Genomic DNA, 14,849 nt, shown 5'->3' on the forward strand with positions numbered 1-14,849 from the left:
CAGCTGGTTCCATGCAGTTCCCTATCACAGAGAAGGCCCATTCCCCAAGCCTCACCTGTTGAACCTCAGCAGATGGGGAAAACCAAAGAAGGGGCTTAACAGGTGATCTTTAAAAATGGGTAGGTTCACTTCATATAGGATTAGGCAGGTCTTCAGAGACACTGTTTCCAAGCCTAAAAGATCTTTAAGGTTAGCATCAACACCTTGAATTATATTTGAAAATGCACAATGAACTATGAAAGTGTTTTGGCCTGCTGAGGGGTGTTCCCTATAACCTGCTGCATTTTGAAGTTCCCGGAAGCTCGTCAAGGGCAGTTCCATTCCATTGTAGTAGTTAAGCCTGGATATAATTTGGGTAAAGATAACCATAGCCAGGCTACTTCTGTCCAGGAGGTGTCTCAGTTGGTGCATCAGCCTAAGCTGGTGGAAAGTGGTTCATGCCAAAGACACTGCTTGGAGGTCCAGGGGTCTAACAGCACTCCCAAACTTCTTTCTTTCTTTCTTTCTTTCTTTCTTTCTTTCTTTCTTTCTTTCTTATATGGAGTTTATTCGTCTCGTATAAAACTGACCCAAGAAAATGCTAAGGGAGTCTCCAAGATCTGTGCATTTAGTATTACTATATTGTTCCATAAAATACACATTTTAAAAAAAACCACAAAAACACCAGTTTGAGTAATAATAAACAATTATCATAACCACAAGAGTTGGGAAATCCAAAGATTTCATTTGATTCTAAAAAGGTGTGACATAATGTCATTTTAAATGTATTCGAGTAGCACTCAGTAGAATATAGATATTAATAAGCTTCTGCTTTAAACAGCACTCAGTAGAATATAGATATTAATAAGTTTCTGCTTTAAACAGTGTCCTTTAAAAAAAACCTGGTAAGATAAGCTGTTTCATTTCATTGTTTGATTAGTTTTGGCAATTTCCCCCAAGGGCTTCAGGCACATATTATAGTAACATCAAATCATGGAGTATGACTGTGTGACTCATGGTAGCAGAAATTATCATAGAGTCTCACAGGAGAAACACAGCTGCAACACATTTCAATCTGCTTAAATTGTTGAGCAACTGATTGGAAACAGCAGTTAAGCTTTTAGACACTCCGTGTCCCTGGAGCACTGATATAGTCATGTGTGCTTACGATGTTAGTTCTGAGTATTAATTCCAGTGGCTTTCGCTCATAAGGCAGCCAAGTTGGGAAAGCGATTAACCCAGCTAAGGTAGGTTTTTTTTGGTTTTTCAATGCAAAAGAAAAAAAAGCTACATTTTCTGGCAGTCACTAATCTTGCAGTCTGAAGCAATGCTATATATTAGGGGAAGTTTGTTTCAAAGTTCCAACACTATTTTCATATTCTGTATTCTCTGCCATGGACAGCAGAGAGGGGGATAACACTGATCAGCATGCCACTGGTGTGTTGAAGTGCCCGGGGAAGTGGAATACAAATGATATATGTGGAGGCTTAATGCTTAAGAGATTTAAAGAGCCCTTTCTCATGATCAATGAGAAGGGTTGGAGGGTGGGCGGTGGGGAAGGGTGCTTAAACTTACCTTCCTCACAGACGACCGCTCCTCCATTGCTGGGCACGCTCACTGTATACCTGGATGATCCTCTGCTGCTCCCAGAAATCCCATAATGCACTGCGTGAGTGCCTAGTGGGTTGTAGGCAGGGCCGGTACGACTATATTGTGCCCTAGGCAAGGCTAAGTACTTGCACCCCCCAAAAAAAATTTCAACTTTGATTTTCAAAAACAGATGTTTTGTAGAAAAAATGAAAAGCACAAAACTTGAAACTGCTAAATTTATTTTAAATGGTAAGAATAGGTAATACATCAATTTTTGATTATCTTTCTCAAATACAAAAGAAAAGATTTTGGCACACAAATCATTTTGATTGATTTGGTACACTCTGTGCCCCTCTGAGGTGTGCGCCCTAGGTGGCTGCCTAGTTGGCCTAATGGTAGCACCGACCCTGATTGTGGTGATCCCCACAGTGACAAGTGGGTGTCCATCATTGCTACAGCACTGGTTAAAAGCAGCCAGTGCTGCACACGATTCAAAATAATGGGGCTAAGGGAGCAGTCACTCCTTTAACCTCATTTAAGAGGCTGTCTCCGCAGGTGGGTTTGCCACCACAGAACCGCCGAGGCCTGTTGGCTCCCATAGGTTTACATGCTCAGCCAAGAGCAGGCTTGGCTGCCTTAGCTCAAAGAGACTGTTCACATGAGCAGCCAAACCCAGGGTTTGGCTGTCCATGTGAAGCACCAGAATTGGGGCTGATCCTGGTTCTGTCTGCCATGCAAGCCCGAGTTTTTAACCCAGGCTTTAACCTGTGTCAAAGGGCATGAGCATGTCCTTTACCCTAGGCACAGAGTTGTGTGTGTGCTCGGGCTGCACACAGCCTGAGTACACACAGAGTTGGGCACTTAGAGCACCCAACGTATGGGGGATTCCTCCAATGCAAAATGCTGTTCACGCAATGCATTTTGGGATTTCTGGAGGCTGGGACTCATTTTCCCAGCCTCCAGTGAGCCATGCTGCTTGGAAGAGCTTGGATTCTGTGGACATGTGTCAGCACACCAAAGAGATTGTCAATCATCAGGGTGGGGAGATATATTCATCCCTGCCTTCCCCACTTCCCACCCTCCTCTCTCCTCTCATGGTTGTGTGTACGACCTTAAAATCTAAAAGATTCTTCACACATTGGCCTGGTCCAGCCAATTCAACAAACCATAATTTAGGAGGGCTTGGGATGGCAAATGATCAATTTGGGATGGCAAATGATCAAGGAAGGAGCAAGAGGCCTGCATGCTCTCTCTTCCCCTTTGCATTTTCTCCTCTCCTCATGTACCCAGCAGAAAAACAAAGCTTCCTGTTTTGCATGTTTTAAACCACACTTTCCTGCGACATTCAACCTGGAAGCTAGTTTAAGCAATCTCAACAAACCAGGAAATCAAACCAGAATCAAACCATGGTTTGATATCCTGATTTTTTTTTTTTTTAAGAAACACATTCTTTGTGGGCAACTGTATTTTAATTGTGGTTTGGAATGTTAGTGATACAGGCCACATTCGCACATAACATGAAACTGGATACTGACGAACTGTGGTTTCAATACAAAACTGTAAATAGCATTGTAGATGTTCATGCAGCAACCTCCGGTTTCAAGAGAGAGCAGCCCCTCCGTCCTCCTTCTCTGCCAAGGCCACATCCCAGCAAGCTCCATAGTGTTTGCATCGCCAGACTGTGGACAAAGCGTCATCACGTCACAAGAGCAGCTGCAATTGGCCACGATCTTGAAGGGGGCATGCCGAATACGATTGTGCCTTTTCGGAATGGTTTGTCTGCCCTCAACATGTAAAGGGAATTGAAATCCCTTTAAATGCCAGGCCAGGCCAGCACTTCTGACAGTGATTGCACTGCCTGCCTCCAAAGAGCCCTGCCACAAGACTGTCCCAAACAAGCATGATTGCGGGGAGAGAAACTTGTGGGGGCGCTATTTTCCTGTTATTCAGAAAAGGGAACATGATGACTTCCTAGGAGGCGATATGTATATGAGGTAGGGCAAAGTATCCTAGGGGGTAGGGTCTGTCCCTCCATGACCTGGGATGTTCTTGCTAGGGCTCACGCTGGCAAAGCAGTCCATGTAGACCAAACCACACTCCTACTCCCCTGTAAGCTTGCTGCCAGTGGACTAGTATACTCATGAGAGGCCCAGTCTACTGGGGAGGACCATTGAGTTAGATACCCTCAGTCTTCCATTGGACTGCATGCTCATGAGTTGAGCTATCCCAACAAAAGGGGCCCCACTTGCATGGACCCCCACTCTCTCTGTTAAAGAAATTTTTTTTGCTCGTCTGGGAAGCCTTGCATGGATCCAAAGGAGATTGTGATGCTCCATGTGTCAGAACTTAGCCACATGTGAGGACAGGGGGAACAATGGGTGTGGGGACAGATCTTTATCACCATTCACAATTCCTGGGTTTGGGCTGGCGTTGCGCTGTATCCAGATCTGCTGCTATGGGGGATTGTGGGAAAGAGGAGCCCCAATTTCCAGTGACCACAGGAAAATGAGGCCACCATTTTGGGGCACAAGCAAATGTCCCCATAGGTAGAGGGGCTGGCAGGGGGTACACTTTGACAGCTACTTGGCAGCAGTTGCCAAGGTACCCATCTCCACAGCTTTCCTGTACTGAGCAACCTGGCTAAGTATAGAGCCCTCATGGCCTGACACACTTGTGAGAGAGCTGTATGTGGGAGAAGGGGTTGTTTTGTCTTCACACTTTCTTAGAGATTTTGCCCGACACCCCTGTCCCCACAGATGGTTCTGCTCATTAGTTGTGAGGGGTTGTCCCCATTGCCTTATACTCTCATGAGTGATCAGTATCCATCACCATCACATTTGTCGAATCACTCCTTTCACTGGGGCAATGCTGTTCCCGCTGTCTGGCCCTTCTCATGAGTAAGCCTAGGGACCACACAGGTAACCCCAAGGTAAAGGGCTTGCACGCCCCTTCCCCAACCTTGTTGTGCAAAAAATAGAAATTGGCTGTTCAAACATCCCTGGTTGGGGCTGCCTTATAAACATGGCCATAGGTCCCCCCACCCAGCTGGGCACTCTTATGGGGTGCCCAGCTGATGTTGCCACATGGAGTATTTGTGCTTGTGAATGTACCTCATTGTGGCTTTAGTCCACAAAGCACTTTGTGCCCATCCTGTCATCCTGTACCCTTTCCCTCCTGTTTGCCAGGAGTAGGGGGCAAGGGATAGAGTGGGAAGAGAGAATGCCCCTGTGTGACTTTACTGCTTGACAGCTGACAAGCTTGGGATGGGATATGGTGGCATCCTTGTTGCCATACAACTGCATTGCTGGATCAGAGACAGCAGGGGCAGGGTTGGTGTTCAAAGAGGTGGCCAGCAAGAAGTGCTGCAGGCATGAAGCAGAGCAGGTTCAATCCGGGGTGGGTCTGTGCTGCCATCTATAAGATTGTGGTTTCAAAAACTGCATGTAACCATGGTTATGGAATCATCCTCATTTGGACAAAACCTCTGGTCTCAGTGGCCAAACCTCTGGTCTCGGTGGTGAACCTTACTGCAAACCAAAGGCTCCAATTGGAGTTTTGCGAGGCAAATCATAAGTCGCTTTCTCTGCAAAGCTGTGGTTGCACACATTCAGACGTAACAGAGTTCCAACCTCTGCCCCGTGACCGTGTAACTTCGGTTTTGTGTTACACCTGAATTCAGCCTCTGTTTCTTAGATGACAAGCAAATGCCACTAATGGACATAAGCACTGTGAAAAGACAAGGAGGCAGGGACCTAAAACAGGGAATAGTAGAACATTGCTGATAGTTTGCCTTCCAGAGGCTCAGCCCTCAATTGAAAGGTAGTTAAGCTTCTGAATTGACAGTTTTCTGTAAGGGGATAGAGTGTACATCAGGTTTGAATAGTCTAAACTCTTAAGTGTGCTAGTCAGGTCCTCATAGACATATGTACAAAACTCTTATGTGTCACCATGTTACCTTCTGTGTGTAAAGGAGGAGTGGCGGTGTGCACCTGCTGTTCCACCATGCAAGAAGGACTGGCAGCCAAGTGAGTGTATGAACTGTCTTGATATCCTAGGGAAATACTTGACATAGCTTTGTTTATGTTTGTGTCCTCATGAAGCTGGGGGAAGTTTTCCATTTGAGGGAGTCTAAAAATGCAGTGGAATACATATATGCTGTCTCTTCCTTATAATTTTGAATTTGATTTGTCTGATGCTGTATGTGGTTTTCCTTATTGCCCAGACAGATCAGTACTCTGTGATCATCTCAAGTTAACTCTGCTGCAAGGGGATATTTTATTAGGTTTTCTCTGTGGTTGTCCTTATACCAAAACCAGGACAGCTGAAAACACGTTTCTTGAATTTTTTTTTTTTTTAAGACTGGCAATTGAACTTGACTTCTTTGTATGAACTGTTGAGTGTCTCCCACACCAAACACCCACTTGGTGGTTTGGGAGTAGATCTTCATGTAGCGGTCTTGCATGGAGGAGCATTGGGGTGATGGAGGTGGGAAAGGGAATATTAATGGAACCTGCAGCTATTTATTTTTCTAGAGATCAGGAGGCTTGTTCAATTGAACTGAGGAGGGAGAAAGGAATCCACTCATCTCTAATATCCTTATCATGAGTTATGCCACAATATAATATTAGAAAGAGTCTTATCAGAATATTAAAAAGTCTGGGTGTACATCACTGGGTTTCTTATTGCTTGATTTTGCATCACAGACTTGCAGCTGAATGTTGGATGTTACCACATACCAGCTGTTTCTGCACAGTGTCCTTTTACTGTCACACTTTAGTATCCATAAAGGCTTGGCTCATGAAGGATGTTCACCATGCTCCTAGGGTTTGATCTGAAGTCACATATAGTAGCCATATTGCTGCTAAGTAGGTCTGGCTCTAGCCAGTACCTTCCTCATCCTCAGTCCACCATTTGCAATATTGAGTTTGGTTGTGATGTCCAAACCAACCAATTTGGGTTTATTCTAACCAAAATGCTGGAAATGAGAAGTGGATTCAGATCATTTTATTTCAAGCAAGTTGGTGGAATTAACAACAACAACAACAACAACAACAACAATCCTTGAAACGCTTCTCACGATCAGGTCTGTGGGGAGATTGGGTTAACTTAGCCCTTCTCACAGACGACCACCAAGTGGTCCCTGGGTGGCCAGATTGGCCACCCACACAATTACTAGCTGTGTCGTAGAGCCAGCAGAGGCAATGGAGATCAGGGCCGCCCAGCCCATGGAAGCCCCAGAATGCCCCACGTGAGTGTGCGGGGCATTCTGGGGAGACCCCCAATGCTGGGAGGCTTGTTTTAGTCTCCCAGTCGGGGGTCTTCATCAAAGAAATGGAGTTAGTGGAGTGCTCACTCTGCTAACCTCATTTAAGGGGAGGGCTACTTTGGTGGACTAGCCGCCACTGAACCACCAGGCTGGCCTGCAGACCTGGTGGTCCTCTCAATGGAGGAAAACCAAGTTGGGCTCCCTTAGCTCAGTTTTCCTCCATCATGTGAATAGCCTCTTTATTTGTTAGCCACCCCATAACAAATTGTTCTCTGGGTGGCTCACAACACAGCATTAAAACAAATTACAGTACCAAACCATTTTAAAACTTTGTCAGTTTTTAAAATTCAAATTTAATAAGCCAGAGTGAACAGAAAGGTCTTTACCTAGAGTCTAAGAGAACAAAGTGATAGTGCCAGGCAAACCTCACTGGGGAGGCTGTTCCATAAATGGGGTGCAACCACTGAAAAGGCCCTCGCCCCAATAGCCACCAGCCTAATCTCGTTTGGCAGGGCCTTTGGAACAGGGACTCCTTAAATGATTCTTAATGTCTAAGTTGGAACATATGGGACAAGGCACTCTCTCAGGTAACCTGGTCCCAAGCCATTCTGGACTTTAAAAGTTAAAACCAGTACTTTGGATTTGGCCTGGAAATGTACTGGGAGCCAGTGCAGCTGATGAAGCACTGGTGTGATATGATCAAAATGCCCAGTCCTAGTTAATAATCTTGCAGCCCTATTTTGTATCAACGGCAGCTTCTGGACTATTTTCAAAGGCAGCCCCACGTACAATGCATTGCAGTAATCTAAGCAAGAGGTCACCAGAGTATGAAGAAATGCAGTCAAGCTATCTCTGTCCATGTACAGTTGCAGCTGGCGTATCAGCCAAAGCTGATAAAAAGCAATCTGAACCACAGATGCTACTTGAACCTCTAGCTGGATCGATGAGCACCCACAGACTATAAACCTGGAGCTTTGTGGGGAGTATAGCCCCATGTAGAACAGGCTGAACATCATTCACCCAGGCAGAGGAACCACCCGGATTGAGTCTCAATTTGTTCATCCTCATCCAGTCCATTTCTGCCTCCAGGCAATGATTCAGGACAATCAATGCCTCACTGGCATCTGATGAAAAATAGAGATGCAACTGAATGCTATTTGCATACTGATGACACCTCAGGCTAAATCTCAGGATGACCTCCCCCAGAAGTTTCATGTAGATGTTAAAGAGCATAGGGGAAAGAATGGAACCCTGTGGAACTCCAAAGCATAACTGCCAAGGGGTTGAGCAGTAACCCCGCTTTTGGAAATGGACCTCAAGGTGGAACCACTGCTTGGAGTGGAACTCCAAGAAGTGTCTCCCACACCCAGCTTGGCTAGCCTATCCAGAAATTGGTGTTGACTCCTGGCTGTTGGGAATTCTCTCTGGTAAGAGATACCCTTCTATTACAGCAGAGTCCACAGAGGCAAAACACAGTGGAGTCTGCCCAGGCATGCATGTTTGCTGAGAGCAAAAGAAACTTGGAGCCAGTTCATAGTTTCAAATCAATATGAGGAGTCTTTATTGGAGAACTCCATTCTATATAGGAAAGTAGAGAGATAGAATCTCTAATCAAGCTAGCTAGCTGGATGCAGAGAGATGCTGTCTGCATCTCTGCACACATGGTGCAGAGAGAGAGAGGTGAGTGTGTGTGATAGGGAGAAGAAGAAGGAAAAAGAGGAAGGGAGGCAGGAAGGAAGGAAGTCCCTGAGAGTAGCAATCTACATATCAAAGGGATAGTGTCAGAGCAGTAGAGAGGAGGAATGACCAATGTCTTGACCCCTCTAGCCCTCTGACTCACTAATCTGTCCCCCTCTGTCATTGAGGCATGAGACAGCGCAGAGTCCTTCACTTCCAACACTGGCAACCACAGAGCCATGTGGTCTTCTTTGGTAGAATACAGGAGGGGTTTAGCATTGCCAGTGTGAGATGATGCCTTTCAGCACCTTCCTTATTGCTGCTGCCATTTATAGGATCTAGATAATCCATTTATCAGACTCAGAATTCTTCTGAGACATATGCGAGAAGGGGAGTGGGAAGCACATGTTCCTCACATGTGGGAGTATTGTGTAGAACCAGGATTTAACTACCCTTCTGTGTGATGTCTGAATCAGCCCCATGCATAATTAGTTGGTTTAATGCAAATTAATTTATGTACTGCAACAGGATGCAGTGATTGTCATGACTCCCACCCCCAGGTAGTTAATCTGAGTTTTACACTGAGGAGACAGGACCAGCACTGAATCAAGTCCTGGGTCAGAGCCTGAGAGAGCACTAGAGCTGGAGCCCCCTGAAACAGTACCTTCAGAACTTGAGCCACTGCAAAGTTCTACTTTGCCCCTGCAAAGTAGTAGCCCCCAAACTGGGCTACCTCAAGGACCTGGCCCCTCCTGCACCATAAGACTTTCTGATATCTGCACATCCGTGCTGGCAACAGCCTATGTAGCAATATGTGGAGAGGAGGAGGCAGGCCAGGCACCAGACTAGAAGGCTGACCTTATAAGGTCTACTCTCCAGGCAGCGAGGCAGAGCCCAGGAGGGATAGTCTGAACTGAGACCTATTCAACAGCTCATTCTACCTCATACTGGTGTTGGATTATCTTGAACCACAAAGCAGTTTAACTTGCCTCACCTCACCGCTTTCCAGACCTTGAGGGCTCTTGGCAAGAGACAGGGTAGCTAGAGTCACTGGCTTAGATAGCTTTGAAGGAGATTAGACAGTTCCATGAACATAAGAACAGCCCTGCTGGACCAGGCACAAGGCCCATCTAGTCCAGCATCCTGTTTCACACAGTGGCTCACCAGATGCCGCTGGGGAGCCCACAGGCAAGAGGTATGTACATGCCCTCTCTCCTGCTGTTGCTCCCCTGCAATTGGTATTGAGGCATCATGCCTCTGAGGCTGGAGATGGCCCACAGCCACCAGACTAGTAGCCATTGATAGAGCTGTCCACCATGAATCTGTCTAAGCCCCCTTTAAAGCCATCCAAACTGGTGGCCATCACCACATCCAATGGCAATGAATTCCATAGATTAACTATGCACTGGATAATACTTCTGCCAGTGGCCATGAAAGCTAAATGGAACCTCTATGTTTCAGATTGAGGCCCTTGACGTCATCCCCTGGTTATGGTCTTCCTGGGAGCATCTGGATGGCCACTGTTGGGATGTTTCAATTAAATATGGCTTAAAAGTTGATAGATAAATAATCACCCAGAATACTGAACTACATGACCCTTTGACCTGATTCAGCAGAACTTTTCTTATTCTCTGTAAAACAGGTGCTTGTTATATCTTTGCTGAGTTGGCAAGCTGGCAGCCAGCTATGTGCTACAGGAAAAAGAGAACAGCACTGGTAATAACAGATTTGGTGGTAGGATTGGCCCTTTTAAGGTTAAAGGAGGAACCAAATTTCAGTGTACACGAGCCACATATGTAATCATCATTCCAGCTGTAAATAAATATATCCCCATGGTGGTTAGAAAAGGGTGTCTCTTTGTTAGGATCTCATTTCTTCACATGAGAATAGACAGTAATAGTGTTAGCAGTTCTACCATCAGCTGTCACCTTTCCAGAAAACTAAATAAACATGCAGCCGTTTTTAAATGCAGTAACAGGGTGTACATTTCTCAATGACTTCCAGATCCTTTGCTTGGTTTACCCAGTTCTAATTGATGCTTTTAACCAAAACCCTTCCATCCGTCTGACTACTATCAATTTATGGACTTCAGCACCATTTTGAATTCTTAAGCATGTATAATGGCGGAACTTTGCCTTGTCCTCTATGATATGTGGTAGAGAACTAGGACATAAGATTCAGTGCATGTACACTGAATGCTGAGAAACACAAGTTAAGAACTAGTGAGCAAGAGACACTTGGTGACTGTAGCTTCAAGTATTGAGTTGCATATGTGAATGAGCCATTACAGGACTTTCAGATCATCTCACATACTCTCAAATGCAATACTATTTAGTGGAAGTAGTTCACACAGCCTTGGCTGTATGTTTATACAGGTAGCCCTCGTTATTTGTGGGGGTTCCATTCTAGGCTACAACTGTGGATAATGAAACTGCAAATAATGAGACCTTGAGTCTATGCGAATTGTGGGGTTAGGTTCCAGAGCTCTGGAAAATGACAGAAAAATTGCCAAAAAGCCAGGAAGAAATCAGAGGACGAAATACAGCACTGTACCTTGGCCACCTCAGCTCTGCCACTCTCCAGGTGCTCCAGCAATGGTCCCCAGCTCCTCCACGAATGTGTAATCATTAACTTTCCCCACCCCATAGTTGAAGTCCAGCACAAACCCTTGTCCTGACTGGTTGGTAGGTTGGCCATAGATGCAGCACAGAACTGGTTTCAGTTCAAGTAAACACACAATGAGCCACCTAACAGTGCAGTGGGGAAATGCTTGACTAACAAGCAGAAGGTTGCCAGTTCAAATCCCCTCTGGTATGTTTCCCAGACTATGGGAAACACTTATATCGGGCAGCAGCAATCTAGGAAGATGCTGAAAGGCATCATCCCATACTGTGCGGGAGATGGCAGTGGTAGAACCCCTCCTGTATTCTACCAAAGGCAACCACAGGGCTCTGTGGGCGCCAGGAGTTGACACCGACTCGACGGCACACTTTACTTTAAACACACACAGGGGAGTTCCTTCGCTTCACTGCTGGGGTTAGCAGCACTCCATCTCTCTCTCCAGTCTCAGGCCTGCAGCAGTAAAAAATCAAACTGGAAAAGCAGTGGAGTTCCTTCTCTCCACTGCTGGAGTATGCTGCAATCCATCTCCAGGTATTTTGGTGGGTTTTTTTTAGCACAGTTCAGGTAGCAGAAGCAGGCCTGCTGCTGACATCATCACCATCCTCTTCCTCCTCAAAGCCATAGAAAGTGCAGGTGTCACTTTACAAATACGACAAATATTTACATAGCAATGTTTCAACAAAAGTTCCCAAAGCATTTACATATAGATAGATAGATAGATAGATAGATAGATAGACTCCCTGTCTAGGGGTATACATGGAACCGCTCTGGGCAGTTTGGTTAAAGTTCGAATCAAATTTGAACTGAACTGCTCAATATGTGAGCCAGTTTATTAGAACTGGCCAGTGGTTCAGTTCATGCCTAGAACAGCGCTGATGGGCGGGGTGGGGGGGAGTGCAGGGTGGGTGGGTTAGCCAACCAGAACCTAAGGGGTATATTTGTGGGTCAAATGGGCCGTAAGCCAGAATTTGGCTTTTAAAAAGCCAAATCTGGCCACTCAGCCTAAGAAGCTGCACTGCCACTGTGGCACATAAGGTAACCTCCTACCTGCCCCCTCCCATTTTCAAAATAAGGTTCTTCAACCTTACTGGATTCCCCTTTGCAATCACTAGAACCAGTCGAACTGGTTTGATCCAAAATGGGCCCAGTTTGGCTCCAACTCAGACCAGCCCCCCTTTCTGGGTCGAACCAGGCCGGTTTGAATTGAACCTTATTTGAGCTCGAACCGGTTCACACACCCCTATCCCTGTCCCCAAAAGGCTAACAATTTAAAAGAGAAACATAAGATAGACACCAGCAACAGCCACTGGAGGGGTGCTGTGCTGGGGGTGGATAGGCCCAGCTGCTCTCCCCCTGCTCAGTAAAGAAAATCACCACTTGCCTCAGCTCAGTTAGCAGGAGACTAACTGAGCACAGTTCAGGTAGCAGAAGAACTAAGTTCAGTTCAGTTAGCAGGGGACTAACTAGCTTTCTGATGTTGAACACTCTACAGCTGTGGTGGTGGGTGTAGCTACCTTTCCAAAGTAGCTGGTAGTGACTGTATGCTTCCTTTTGCTTTCCAGAGCCTAGCAGGGGTCCTTAAAGGGTTGCAAAGCAGCCTCTAGCTGCCTTTTGAACTTTATGCTGCACTCCATCAGGGGATCAATCTTGAAGACTTTGTCCATTAAGGCAGTCACCAGCTGCAGAACCTCCAACAGCCCCTACGTGGTGAGGGACTGGGGGGGGGGGATCTCTTCTTTCTCCTCTCTCACTCTCAGGAGCTGTCTGGATGATGTCCTTCCATTCTTCCTCTGTCAATTCCTCCTGATGGGATTAGAGGAGTCCCTCCCTCCATGTGGCTTGATGTCTTGCAGGCCTTCTCCAACAACAGTACACACAAGATTGGTGATCAGCTCAATTCCGTCAGTTACTGAGGGAATGGCTGCAGCAGATGAAGAAGTGACTGCCCCAGGCCATAATTTCTTCCATACTGTGTTCCATGTCTGGGATTTGATCTTGGCAAGGAATGTTATGAAGCTCTCAACACAGTCCGCAATGCTGTAGCTCCTCCAGCAATTGCTGACTGACAGAGAGGGATCAGCTTCGATGAGATCCAGCATCCTCTTGAAGGTACAGTTAGTGTAATAGGCCACTCACGATCAGTCATGAGGAGACCTTGGTCTGTCGGTTGGATGGAGGAGATGGTATTGTGCATCAAGAAGGTGAACTGCAGGCCTAGGTGTACAAACTGAAGGGTGTCAGGATGGCCAGGAGCATTGCTGAGCACCAGGAGACCTTTGAAGGCCAAGTTCTTGGAGGCCAGATATCTTTGCACCTCATGCAGAAAGTAGTTTTGGACCCAGTCAGAGAAATCTACTGTGGTCACCCATGCTCTCCTGTTGGCTCACCAGAAGATGGGAAGCTGGCTTTTATTCTTCCCTTTCAGGGCACGATGGTTCTGTGCTTGGTACAGGAGCTTGGCTTTACCATGCAGTCTCCTGCAGCATTGCCACACACCAGCAGAGTGAGGCGGTCCTTGGCTGCCTTGAAACCTGGAGCAGTTCTTTCTTCTTTGCTAATGAAGGAGTGGGATGGCATCCACTTCCAGAACAGGCCTGTCTCATCAGCATTGAAGACTTGCTTGGGCCTGTACTCTATGGGTTCAATCAGCTGCTGAAACTCCTCTGGAAATCTTTGTGCTGCCTCATGCCAGTTTGACATTGTGGAGGCTGTAGTGGTGTTTGAATCTTTAAAACCAGCCTTTGCTCACCTGGAAGCCATGCTCAGTGTGTTCAGATGTTCCTACCACTTGACCACCTCCCACCACAAACTGCCAGTACACCCGCAGTGCTTTCTCACGGTAACAGGTCCACTAAGTGGTATGTCTCTAAGGGCTTGGTTCTCTTTCCATAAACGGAGGGCCTTTCCCATCTGTTCCATGTGGGGAATGTGTGGATGGAATGCCACCTTCAGACTCCAAGATGTGCCAGACACCACACTCTCATGGATCCTGGCTTCTCTTCTCTTTATGGAGCAGACAGTGGACTCATTGATGCCATAATGGCGTGCTATGAATGCTGTGCTGTCACCACAAGCCAACATGTCCAGCAGCTTCACCTTCTCATTCAAGGGCAACACTTTGTGAGACCTCTTGCCACTCCCCTCAACAGAGCTCTCCACTGTGCACTTGCTCATTTTGACTGTGGAGGAAGGAAAATTTGTACAATTATGTATGGAACATAACATACCATACATACCCCCCCCCCAAAAAAAAATCGATAAAGCAAAGGACGGGATAGTGTAATAACTGATGATTAAAATTAATTTTCAATGGATACATACTTAAAATTGATTTTTGATGGATCCAGTACTGTACTTGAGATCAATTTTAAATGGATACAGTACAGGTATTAAAAATCAATTTTAAATGGATACTTAAAATCAATTTTAAATGGATACAGTATTAAAAACCAATTTTCAATGGATACTTAAAGTCAATTTTCAATCAATGCTTAAAATAAATTTCCAATGGATACTTAAAATCAATTTTAATGGGTACTATACAGTACTGTACAGTACAGTTGGTACTTAAAACATGTTTCAATGTATAATTAAATTTTAATTGCAATTTAAATTAAGTACAGTCATATGGTATAGCACAGTACTATAATTAATTACCAAGATTAAAATTAATTTATTTGAATTTTTAAATTTAAAAAATGGAATTCCATTAAAA

At 45.6% G+C, this 14,849-nt stretch overlaps 1 long non-coding RNA gene across 1 annotated transcript in view; it reads left to right on the top strand.

Moving 5' to 3' along the window:
• The first annotated feature begins 1,103 nt into the window (after nt 1-1,103).
• LOC128340762 (uncharacterized) overlaps nt 1,104-14,849 on the top strand; it is a 53,863-nt gene continuing 40,117 nt past the window's right edge. Inside the window, exon 1 of the long non-coding RNA XR_008313936.1 lies at nt 1,104-1,226. This is a non-coding gene — a long non-coding RNA (uncharacterized LOC128340762). The remainder of the gene's footprint in view (nt 1,227-14,849) is intronic.

The sequence above is a fragment of the Hemicordylus capensis genome, chromosome 1 (genome assembly GCF_027244095.1).
Source record: "Hemicordylus capensis ecotype Gifberg chromosome 1, rHemCap1.1.pri, whole genome shotgun sequence".
Lineage (NCBI taxonomy): Eukaryota > Metazoa > Chordata > Lepidosauria > Squamata > Cordylidae > Hemicordylus > Hemicordylus capensis.